The sequence below is a fragment of the Moschus berezovskii genome, chromosome 9 (genome assembly GCF_049115385.1).
Source record: "Moschus berezovskii isolate FMDL1 chromosome 9, NW_MosBer_1.0, whole genome shotgun sequence".
Taxonomy (NCBI): Eukaryota; Metazoa; Chordata; class Mammalia; order Artiodactyla; family Moschidae; genus Moschus; species Moschus berezovskii.
Genome location: NC_142468.1, coordinates 104,042,103 through 104,055,080, shown reverse-complemented (window position 1 = coordinate 104,055,080; position 12,978 = coordinate 104,042,103). Strand labels below are relative to the sequence as shown.

General features: G+C 41.9%; 1 pseudogene; it reads right to left on the bottom strand.

Annotated features, from left to right (window-relative positions):
* Nucleotides 1-1,306: 1,306 nt before the first annotated feature.
* On the bottom strand, nt 1,307-7,005 carry LOC129561137 (olfactory receptor 11G2-like; annotated as a pseudogene).
* Between the last annotated feature and the right edge of the window lie 5,973 nt (nt 7,006-12,978).

The window sequence follows — 12,978 nt, the reverse complement described above, 5'->3', positions numbered from 1 at the left end:
TAAATCTGTTCTCTGTGGTTCTGCTTTTTCATGTCTTACTATAAGTAAACTCCCCTTCCCTACCCCACCCCCTACAGGAATCCAGAGCTTCTTGCATTGAAAAAAAGCAGATCTACTTCCGAGATTTGCATTTATACCAGTCTCTGTATTCACTGTTCTTTGCTTTGTGGGTTTTTGCATATTTATGGTATAAGATCATCTTCTGAAAGTGAGAATAGTAGTGAGAAGGTCTGGAATTTAGATATAAAGGACAAGAATCTCTGACTATGGTCATGACTAAACAGCTTGCATTAAACTAACCATTCTACAAAAAATAACTATAAAACCTTGACAAAATACATAAAAGGAATATTCTAAGGCACTAGAAAGCAGTTAACACAGAAAAGACTTCAGGGGATAAAATTCCAAGAAGGGAGGAACATGGAAATGAGTTTCACATTCACACTGGGGCTTTTCCCCTGAGGAATAGCAATCAGTAGGGCAGGAATATGTAGATAGGAAGGCATTTGGGAAAGATTGGGGTGAAGGAAGAATACTGTCTCAGCAAAAAGCAGTAGATTCTCCTCAGACTGAACTGAGGAGATAAAGGTTTTGTGCTTATGGCCAGTAAGGCACTTGGGGTTTGAGAAACAAATTCTAGAAAAGGAGGACCACAGAGAAGGAGGATCAAAGGGTAATATAATCTCCTTTCAAGGCATTTTTGATTTCTCAGCCAGCCATTCACATACAAGATAAGATTTCAAAAAAATCTAGCAGAAAGCAGAAATTGAGAGTCTAAAGTGCGGAGCATATGTTTTAGGAGTCATGATTTTCAGAGTACAAAAATAGGAATTCAGGGATTGCTAAGGTGGAGGTATCCTAAAAACAGTCCAGGTTTGCAGCTGAGATCTCAGAAAGGTCATATTCCCGAGAAAGAGTCACATCCCAGAAATAAGAGCAAAAGTGGTTAAGGTTGTTTTTACAACATGAATCCTTAAATGGGATCAAACTGATCTGTTTTTACTCTATCTGCTACGTGAGGGAAATTTAACCTTTGTTGCAATAATATATCCATTGTCTTTATGATGTTAAAAATATAATGTGCAGCATTCAATTAAAAATATGAAAGTATATGAAGAAAGAGGACAAACAGTCAAGAACCACGAGAAGAAAAAATCAACAGATAACATGCTCACAAGATACTGAAATATTTTCTGAATAATGTTGTTTTTAACCTGAAAATAAATAGAATATTTAGAAATGTTTGCAAATTAGTAAATAAAAATTTGGGCTCTACTTGCTAAAGAGTCTTTTTGGTTAATAGTTTTTATAGTCTCAGAAATTTCTTCAGCACCTTTTTCATATCTTTGTTCCTAAGACTATATATTATTGGATTAAGAAGTGGGGTGACAACAGAATAAAACAGAGTCACAGTCATCTGCATTCTAGCACCATGATCAGATGCTGGGCTCCCATACATAACCACTACTGAATCACAGAACAGTGAAACCACAGTCAGATGAGACCGCAGGTTGAGAAAGCCTTTCTTTGTCCAGCTGCTGAAGGAAATTTCAATATAGCTTTTATGACCAAAGCTGAGGACCCCATGATGAAGAGAAAGAGAATGATGAGGAGAATAGGACTTAGAGTGGAGAAGACAAGCTCCATCACAGGAGCTTTTATGCAGGTGAGTGTTAGAAGAGGACCTGGGTCACACAGGAAATGGTCAATGATCCTGGATCCACAGAAGGACATTTGGGAGATGATGATGATGGGAATCAAAAACCAGAGAAAACCAAGTGCCCAGCAGCTGATCACAAAATTGGTGCAGAGATGTCCAATCATGAGGGTGGGGTAGTGTAGAGGTTGGCAGATGGCAAGGTATCCATCAAATGCCATAATAGCCAAGAAAAAGCTTTCTGTAGAACCCAAGGAGAAGAAAAAGTAGAACTGGAGAAGGCAACCAGAGAAGGAGATGAGCTTGTTGTCAGAGAGGAAGTTGGCCAACACGTTGGGGACAGTGGAGGTGACATACCAGATCTCCAGGAAGGAGAAGATGGCGAGCTGGATGTACATGGGGGTGTGGAGTCTCTGATCACAGCACAGATGATCGAACCATTGCCCATGAGGGTCAGGAGGTAGACAGCAGAGAAGAGCACAAAGAGGAGAATCTGCACCTCCCTGGGGCAAGGGAAGCCCAGGAGGATGAAGCCAGTGATGGTGCTGGAGGTGTGGGGAGTGTTGGATATTTTCATGAGTCTGCGGGCTGTGAAAGAACCAGCAAATATCAAATGAGTTTGCACAGAGACATGAGGACTCAAATTTATACTTAAATCTTCCTGGGAAAGATATAAGGACTTGCATGCCTGAATGCTAAGTCACTTTAGTCATGTCCAACTCTTTGCGACCCTAGGGATGGTAGCCCACCAGGCGCCTCTGTCCATGGGATTCTCTAGGCAAGAATACTAGGATGGGTTTCCATGCCCTCCTCCAGGGGATATTCCTGACCCAGGGATCGAACTCGCATCTTTTATGTCTCCTGCACTGACAGGCAGGTTCTTTAACACTAGTGCCATTTGGGAAGCCCATAAGGACTTATATATCAATAATTTTTTCTTGAAAGATGAAATATTGACCTGGGTTTCCTCTTTACTCTCATTCATATTTTCATCCTGGATCCAGAAATAGATAAGCCCTTCTAGGAAAGGGTTGTAGCAGTTTTTGAAGATTATATAGACTTAATAGAGAATATACATATATTATCTTTAGGGCTTCCCAGGTGGCGCTAGTGGTAAAGAACCCATCTGCCAATGCCACAGACATAAGAGACAAGCATTCGATCCTAGGGTCAGGAAGATCCCCTGGTGGAGGGCATGGCAATCCACTCCAGTATTCTTGCCTGCAGAATCCCCATGGATAGAGGAGCCTGATAAGCTACAGTCCATAGGGTCACAAAGAGTCAGACACGACTGAAGTGACTTAGCATTTTTGCATACAAATATTACATTTAATAGAGTTGATCTATCTACCAACCAACCTACTGGTCTATTGTCACAAAAATGGAATGGATTTCTTCCACTTTTCAAAGAGGTGACATCATTGCAGTTGTGTCAGAAGCTGAATCAAACTATGTTGCACATTTATACATTATCTTACAGGGTTCTGATTGATTTCAAGATCAATGTGCAAGATTATTTAACAAAAGTATTCTCATTTAGAACAACAGAAAAAGACATGTTGCAGATATGCAAACTTTAAAAGCTACTCTGCCTTGAGATGCTCCAAGTAGTTACTGGAGGATAAGCAAAATTTTAGTTCTGAATCCTTACAAATCCACTGCTACTAGAATATTTAGAATTCCATGTTATCAGTAATATTCATAGCTTATATCATTGGGATAGAAATATATCAATAACTGTAGCTTGGAAAATTTCATATCTCTGTTCCAGGTAAGTACAGACCTATGTTGCCATGTAAAATAAATTAATGGAACTTCTTGAATTACTTCTTTTATGTGACTTTTGAAGCAGCCTTTATTTAAAACTAAATGATTTAACTTACTAATTTCATATTGTTTTACACTAATTATCTGTAATCATCAGATTGCAATCATCAGATCAACTATAGGAAATCAACCTTGATTTCTATTATGTTAGAAAGGCAATCCTTTCACGGTGGACCAGCGTGTAAGAATTATTAACAGAACACGTGAAAAAGGTCTGTACTTACCTGGAACAGAGAGATGAAATTTTCCAAGCTACAGTTATTGATATATTTCTATCCAAAGATATGAGCTATGAATATTACTGATAACATGGAATTCTAAATATTCTAATAGCAGTGGATTTGTAAGGATTCAGCACTAAAATTTTGCTTATCCTCCAGTAACTACTTGGAGCATCTCAAGGTAGAGTAGCTTTTAAAGTTTGCATATCCGCAACATGTCTTTTTCTATTGTTCTAAATGAGAATACTTTTGTTAAATAATCTTGCACATTGATCTTGAAATCAATCAGAAACCTATGAGATAATGTATATATGTGCAATATAAAGAAAAGCTATGTTCCCTACCCCTTGTTCTATTGTAAATCCATATTTTGGTTTTGAAGTTTGACACAGGGACTCAGGAAGTCTAATAATTTCCTACCAGAAATATTCAATTTCTGAGAAACCTACAGGATCAGAAGCAAAAGGTGGTGGCAGCAAGGTGTCATCCCTTCTCATGTAAAGGTATGGTTGCTTACATTAGTGTTGGAGGAGGAAGAGAACTGTGTTGGTTGGAGGCAGGGGAACAAGGCTGTGGGAGAGATTATAATACAAAACATATTCTTTAAAAACCCTTTCTGGGTCATTTTAAACAGGATTCCCTGATTCATATCGCATGAGGGATGCTTGGGGCCAATAAAATTCTTGCAGATATGCCAGGTTGTCTTTTAGAGTATATAACTGGACTGGAATAGGATTTAAAGGACTCTATTTGGTGAAGGGAAGAGTGTGTAGGTTCTGGTACTTATACCATGCAATTCCATTTACTGTCTTTCCTCTTCTGCTTTTAAAGTCATTTTCCTAGGGGCCCAGTAAATTTCTGAGACCACACATTCATTTTTTTATAAAGGAGAGTTGAAGGAAGACGGCAGAAGAGTATAACATCTGAGTGACTTTTAAGTCACTCTGTACCGGTTTCACTCATGATCAATGACAGTAATCATTTACCCTACTTTTGCTTCTCACCCTGGCTTTTGTAGTGTAGTTACAAAGTTGTATCAGTCCCATGAGCCCATTGATTAGTAAAGAATAAAATTAGCGATGCAAAGGATTAATTCTGCTATGTGAAAAGGTCCTTAATGAGTTCTAAGTATTTTAGAATCTAAAGATAAATCTAGATTTGCCAGCTGGGATTAGCCTTAACTTTGCCAGAATCCTTTGCTCTACGTTAACACTGCAGGCTGATGCTCATTATGAAATGTCCTAACAAAGTCTGTGTCTGTGCTAAAAGAAAAGCATAAGTCTATAATTCCTGTACCAATTCAGAGGAAAGTATTATGATCAATTAAAAACAATTATTAAGTATTTTTGACCAGGTTTGCTTTGCTGGTGTTCCTGAAATTTCATTTTAGGAGTAAGCATCCGCTCAGCAATCACATAATTTGACCTATTCAATTGAATGTTGAATAACCTTTTTGGTGAAATTTGTGTCAGTGTAGTTTTTCTCCATTATTTAACCCTCACATTGAGTCCACCAGAAATTGTTGTTACTTTTTCCCATGTCTAACGCTCTCGTGTTTAAGCTCTCATCTTTTCTTCCCTGGATCACTGTGACGCCGTCCTCACTGGCTTCCTGTTTCCACCCTTGCCTCTAGATAATGTGCTATCCCTGTCACGGCCAGAGCACTCTTTAAAACAGAAAATCAGGTCAGTCCCTTTTCTTGTGCACATACTTCAGTTAGCTTCCCAATGCACTGAAAATAAAATCTTCACACCACACTATTAGATGACCCCTTGTAACATCTCCAACCTCTTCTCATGGCTGTATTAATCAATCATATACATTCTATATCTCTCAAACACATACATACACACACACGTTAGAAATACATACTCTGTTTTGCAAAGGACTCTGAAGTTTGAATTTAATATAACTCTGATGTGTTATATTAACACAGTTTCTGAGTAACAGAAAGTTAGTCTTCTATTAATTTTTTAATTTAAATTAAAAATATAAGAATTCTTAGCTCACTGTCTATACAAGAATGGGCAGCAGGCCAGATCTGGACCATTGGCCATAATTTGCTGACTCCTGTTCCATGCATTTTTAAGGATAGGAAAGCAATGACAATCACTTTACTGTGAAACAATAGAAGCCCCTTGGTCCAGCAAGAATCTTATTAGATAGGAAGGGAGGAGACCACTAGAGGCACACACCCATGCATGCATGGCTTCCTTCTTCCCCACAGTACTTCAGTAATGTAACACTGGCCTTCTTTCAGTTTCTAGAAATAGCCAAGTACTTTTCTGACCCAGGGTCTTTGTTCTTATTGTCCTCCATGGTCATTCTTAATTCCTAGTTCTCAGCATAGTATGAGGAAGATAGTATATATTTGTAATTTTTTTGGAAAGAAATGATTGTCCTCACTGTTACCAACATAGAGAATATAGATAGATAATATAGAGATATCTACCAATTAGTTTCTTTGAGCTTCATAGAGCCTGTGAGATGAAGTTTTAGGAAATAAATTATATAAGAAAGGGCTCCAAATGATCTGAGACTAGGAGAGTATTGGCCCAGACATGAGAGGAATCCATTTAAAGGAAGTAACGGGAGCTAAGTTTCTGTGTGGAACAATGTGTCCCATCCCAGGTGGCTTACTCTGTATTGCTAGAGATAATAATGGACCCCAGCTGTAGATGTTAAAATAGGAGATAGGGAGGGTAGGATGGAAATTCCAGGTTTAGCATCATGACAGAGTTGCTTAGTGGCTCTAGTGGAGTCTTCTACTGTCTATAAACTTTGGTTTCTTTATGTGAAAGGGGAGTAGGGTTATATAATTTTTAATAACCTTTCATTATAACATGCTTACTCCTATTCCAAGTATACTACAAGCACACATGATATGGAGGTTTTATAGATCTAGAGGTGATATTTTATTTATCTCTCAGATGAGAAAATCCGTTAGTCTGTCACGTTTACATGAGGCAAAAATATCCAGGTGATTCCCTTTAGGGCAATTCTCCTACTTTGAGAGTCTGACAAAGCTGCTCTAGAAAATAAGAAAAGTGTGAAAAATGATTCTCTGTGTGTCATCACCATTTCATGCTCAACCTAACTATAAATTGTCAGTGGGTGAAAACAGATATTTTGAATAAAACATATCATTTGTTACTCACCTTTTATTACTTCACTCCTTTGTACAGAAGAGCTGTGGTGTTCACTTGACACAAGGGGAAGCTGGAGCTGTTCAGAGAGGCAGGACAGTTCCCCTGAATTAGCTGCAGAAAGTTCTGTGGCAGAGGGAATGGAAATATGCATACGGTGGTGTCAAAGTTGTGTTATGTATGCAGGATGTTTGGACTGAGTTTATTAACAAAGCCAAGCAAGATAAACTACTCCCTCATCTCCATGCTGTCTTGGAAAGGTTGGGTTAAACCCAATCTAGATTAGTCAGATTTTCAGATGTAATATATACGATGAAGGAAAGATATTTCTCTGAAAATTTGCTTTTCCCCCAGGGCTAGTCCACAGAGGCACAACGGGGTAGAAGCATCATGCCCTGCTCTCACAATAGCACATCCATCTGCTTCATTTGGTTTGGTCAGGAGATGTCACAGCTGTCTCATTTCTGCAATGCTTTTGAAAACAAGAAAAGCTCTCATTTCTGAGAAGTGGCAGGCAGTTAAAGCATAATAGAAGAGCAAAGGATTTGGAGTAAGTAGTTGAGGGTATGATATACAACATATACACTATCTCTAGTTCTTCCAACTGTAAAATGGGTACAGTAGTACTTTCAGCAAAGTACTTTCACCAAAGTACTGAGGATTCTGAATGATAAAACATGTGGAACCTTGTCTAGGGCCTGACACACTGTAATCCATAGGAATTTTTAGCTGTATAATATACAGCTGAAGCAAAGTAAAATGAAGCTTTACTTAGAGGATAGTAGTTTTCTCACTCTTTTATATTTATTTCTCCTCTAAGCATTATATCATTTCCTTTCTTGAACAAGAGGACTATCCAGACCTGAAGTTTCTCTGAGTGTCTGGTCTTCCTGGAGAGGAGAGTTGGTCTTCTCTACAGAAACCATCAAGCGGTGAAGGAGTAGAAACTGGGTGAATATCTTTCTGTGCTTGCTGAAGGATGTGAAAATTATAAGCAGAGACTCCAGAGAGTGAGAATCCATGAGGATCTATTTACCACTTACAGAAGGATCTCTGTGTTAGGAGACTGTTCTTACTAGTTATTCCCTTCCTCTGGGGCCTGTCTTCTCAGGAGACTGTGGTCCTTCTACCTTTGTCTCCCAGTAGAGTAGAAAACATTACTTTTTCCAGCCCCAAACTTCTCAGTGATGGCATGAGATTTCATCAATCTTTTGCCAATATGAGCCAACTCAGAGTGCTGTTCAAGGGAAAGTCTATTAAAAAAAACAGTGTGGTGGCTGTTATATAGAAGATGTTCCTGGGCCTCTAGTTCAGTTCAGTTCAGTTCAGTTGCTCAGTCGTGTTCGACTCTCTGAGACCCCATGAATCACAGCACGCCAGGCCTCTTTGTCCATCACCAACTCCCGGAGTTCACTCAAACTCATGTCCACAGAGTCAGTGATGCCATCCATCCATCTCATTCTCGGTCGTCCCCTTCTCCACCCGCCCCCAACCTTTCCCAGCATCAGAGTCTTTTCCAGTGAGTCAACTCATTGCATGAGGCAGCCAAAGTATTGCAGTTTCAGCTTTAGCATCAGTCCCTCCAATGAACATCCAGGATTGATCTCCCTTAGAATGGACCGGTTGGATCTCCTTGCAGTCCAAGGGACTCTCAAGAGTCTTCTCCAACACCACAGTTCAAAAGCATCAATTCTTCGGCGATCAGCTTTCTTCACAGTCCAACTCTCACATCCAAACATGACCACGAGAAAAACCATAGCCTTGACTAGATAGACCTTTGTTGGCAAAGTAAGGTCTCTGCTTTTTAATATATTATCAAAGTTGGTCATAACTTTCCTTCCAAGGAGCAAGCGTCTTTTAATTTCATGGCTGCAATCAGCATCTGCAGTGATTTTGGAGCCCAAAAAAATAAAGTCTGACACTGTTTCCACTGTTTTTCCATCTATTTCCCATGAAGCGATGGGACCAGAGGCCATGATCTTTGTTTTCTGAATGTTGATCTTCATGCCAACCTTTTCACTCTCCTCTTTCACTTTCATCAAGAGGCTTTTGAGTTCCTCTTCAAATTCTGCCATAAGGGTAGTATCATCTGCATATCTGAGGTTATTGATATTTCTCCCGGCAATCTTGATTCCAGCTTGTGGTACTTCCAGCCCAGTGTTCATCATGATGTACTCTGCATATAAGTTAAATAAGCAAGGTGACAATATACAACCTTGACGTACTCCTTTTCCTATTTGGAACCAGTCTGTTGTTCCATATACAGTTCTGACTGCTGCTTCCTGACCTGCATACAGGTTTCTCAAGAGGCAGGTCAGGTGGTCGGGTATTCCCACCTCTTTCAGAATTTTCCACAGTTTATTGTGATCCACACAGTCAAAGGCTTTGGCATAGTCAATGAAGCAGAAATAGATGTTTTTCTGGAACTCTCTTGCTTTCTCCATGATCCAGAGGATGTTGGCAATTTGATCTCTGGTGCCTCTGCCTTTTCTAAAACCTGCTTGAACAACTGGGAGTTCACGGTTCACATATTGCTGAAGCCTGGCTTGGAGAATTTTGAGCATGACTTTACTAGCGTGTGAGATGAGTGCAATTGTGCGATAGTTTGAGCATTCTTTGGGATTGGAATGAAGACTGACCTTTTCCAGTCCTGTGGCCACTGCTGAGTTTTCCAAATTTGCTGGCATATTGAGTGCAGCACTTTCACAGCATCATCTTTCAAGATTTGAAATAGCTCAAGTGGAATTCCATCACCACCACTAGCTTTGTTCGTAGTGATGCTTTCCAAGGCCCACTTGACTTCACATTCCAAGATGTCTGACTCTAGGTCAGTGATCACGTTATCGTGACTATCTTGGTCGTGAAGATCTTTTTTGTACAGTTCTTCTGTGTATTCCTGCCACCTCTTCTTAATATCTTCTGCTTCTGTTAGGTCCATACCATTTCTGTCTTTTATCGAGCCCATCTTTGCATGAAATGTTCCCTTGGAATCTCTAATTTTCTTGAAGAGATCTCTTGTTTTTCCTATTCTGTTGTTTTCCTCTATTTCTTTGCACTGATCACTGAGGAAGGCTTTCTTATCTCTCTTTGCTATTCTTTGGAACTCTGCATTCAGATGCCTATATGTTTCCTTTTCTCCTTTGGTTTTCTCTTCTCTTCTTTACACAGCTGTTTGTAAGTCCTCCTCAGACAGCCATTTTGCCGTTTTGCATTTCTTTTCCATGGGGATGGTCTTGGTCCCTGTCTCCTGTACAATGTCATGAACCTCCGTCCAGAGTTCATCTGGCACTCTATCTATCAGATCTAGTCCCTTAAATCTATTTCTCACTTCCACTGTATAATCATAAGGGATTTGATTTAGGTCATATCTGAATGGTCTAGTGGTTTTCCCTACTTTCAAATTAAGTCTGAATTTGGCAATAAGGATTTCATGATCTGAGCCACAGTCAGCTCCTGGTCTTGTTTTTGCTAACTGTATACAGCTTCTCCATCTTTGGCTGCAAAGAATATAATCAATCTGATTTCGGTGTTGACCATCTGGTGATGTCCATGTGTAGAGTCTTCTCTTGTGTTGTTGGAAGAGGGTGTTTGCTATGACCAGTGCATTCTCTTGACAAAACTCTATTAGCCTTTTCCCTGCTTCATTCCATGCTCCAAGGCCAAATTTGCCTGTTACTCCAGGTGTTTCTTGCCTTCCTAATTTTGCATTCCAGTCCCCTATAATGAAAAGGACATCTTTTTTGGGTATTAGTTCTAAAAGGTCTTGTAGGTCTTCATAGAACCATTCAACTTTGGCTTCTTCAGTGCTACTGGTTGGGGCATAGGCCTGATTACTGTAATATTGAATGGTTTGCCTTGGAAACGAACAGAAATCATTCTGTCGTTTTTAAGACTGCATCCAAGTACTGCATTTCAGACTCTCTTGTTGACTATGATGGCTACTCCATTTCTTCTAAGAAATTCCTGCCCACAGTAGTAGATATAATGGTCATCTGAGTTAAATTCACCCATTCCAGTCCATTTTAATTCACTGATTCCTAGAATGTCTATGTTCACTCTTGCCATCTCCTGTTTGACCACTTCCACTTTGCCTTGACTCATGGACCAAACATCCCAGGTTCCTATGCATTATTGCTCTTTACAGCACCAGACCTTGCTTCTATCACTGGTCACATCCACAACTGGGTATTGCTTTTGTTCCATCCCTTTACTCCTTCCAGAGTTATTTCTCCACCGATCTCCAGTAGCATACTGGGCACCTACCGACCTGGGGAATTCCTCATTCAGTATCCTATCATTTTGCCCTTTGATACTGTTCATGGGGTTCTCAAGGCAAGCATCCTGAAGTGGTTTGCCATTCCCTTCTCCAGTGGACCACATCCACGTGATCAGATTGACTAGTTTCCTATGGTTATGATTTCAGTGTGTCTGCCCTCTGATGGGGAGAAGGCAATGGCAAGCCACTCCAGTACTCTTGCCTGGAAAATCCCATGGACGGAGGAGCCTGGTAGGCTGCAGTCCATGGGGTCGCTACGAGTCAGACATGGCTAATCGACTTCACTTTCACTTTTCACTTATTGGAGAAGGAAATGGCAACCGACTCCAGTGTTCTTGCCTGGAGAATCCCAGGGACGGGGGAGCCTGGTGAGCTGCCGTCTATGGGGTCACACAGAGTCGGACACGACTAAAGTGACTTAGCAGCAGCAGCAGCCCTCTGATGCCCCCTTGTAATACCTACCATTTTATTTCGGTTTCTCTTACCTTGGGCGTGGGATATCTCTTCACAACTGCTCCAAGAAAGCACAGCTGCTGCACCTTCCCTTGGATGAGGGGTATCTCCTCAAGGCCGCCCCTCCTGACCTTGAACGTGGAGTAGCTCCTCTGGCCCTCCTGTGGTTGCGCAGCCACCGCCTCTTGAACGTGGGGCAGCTCTCTCACGTCTGCACCGCCGGGCCGGGCGTCTCCCGCGTCTGCGCCGCCGGGGCGGGGCCGGCGTCTCCCGCGTCTGCCCTGCCGGGGCGGGGCCGGCGTCTCTCGCGTCTGCGCCGCCGGAGGGGGGGGGGGGCCGGGCGTCTCCCGCGTCTGCGCCGCCGGGGCGGGGCCGGGCGTCTCCCGCGTCTGCGCCGCCGGGGCGGGGCCGGCGTCTCCCGCGTCTGCGCCGCCGGAGTGGGGGGGGGCCGGCGTCTCCGGCGTCTGCGCCGCCGGGGCAGGGCCGGCGTCTCCGGCGTCTGCGCCGCCGGGGCGGGGCCGGCGTCTCCCGCGTCTGCCCTGCCGGGGCGGGGCCGGCGTCTCTCGCGTCTGCGCCGCAAAGAGGCGCGGCCGTTAGGAGCTACCCCACGCCTGAAGCCAGGGCCGGCGGCCAAGAGAAGCTGCCTCACGTCCAATAGGCGGTGGGCCTCTAGTGAGTGCTGTCAATTATGGGTTTTGGGAACAAAGTCTTCTCTGATTCTCCTGAAGGAAGAGATGGGTTGGAGGTATGCTGTGACTTCAGTCATAGAGGGCTGTGCAGTTACTCCAAGAATCAATCCCCTTCCAGGACCTCCCTGTTTGTATTATAGATCTACCCTTTCTCATTTGTGGTTGAGGCCTGTGAGTCTCAAACTGGTCTCAAGCAGGTGTCTTGATGGTTAACTTAGGTCCAAGAGAAGCCAGAGCAGAACATTCCTTAGCTCTACTCAGAGTTGCATCAGGGAGTTGGATCTAAGATTTTCTGATCTTGACAGAGGTACAGGTATTTTAGCAAAACCCATTTCTTGTCCCTCTGTCCCATTTGTGAAGGAGTTTCATGTCAATGACTTATCAGGTCATTTAACTTCCTTGTTTGAACCGCTTTGATGTTTCCCTCTGTTTACAACATGAGATTTGAAATTGGCAAACAAGGACCGTTGCAATTCAGCTGTAACTATTGTTACCCTTGTTGTTAAAGTTAAAATATATATATATATTTATAACTTTTTTATTATATTGAAGTATAACTGATTAAAAATGTTGTGATGGTTTCAGATGGGCAGCAAAGAAATCGAGCTATGCATCTACCCCTATCCATACTTCCCCAAAGTCCCTTCCCATCCAGGCTGCCACATAATATTGAGCAGAGTTTCCTGTGCTAAAGAGTAGGTCCATATTT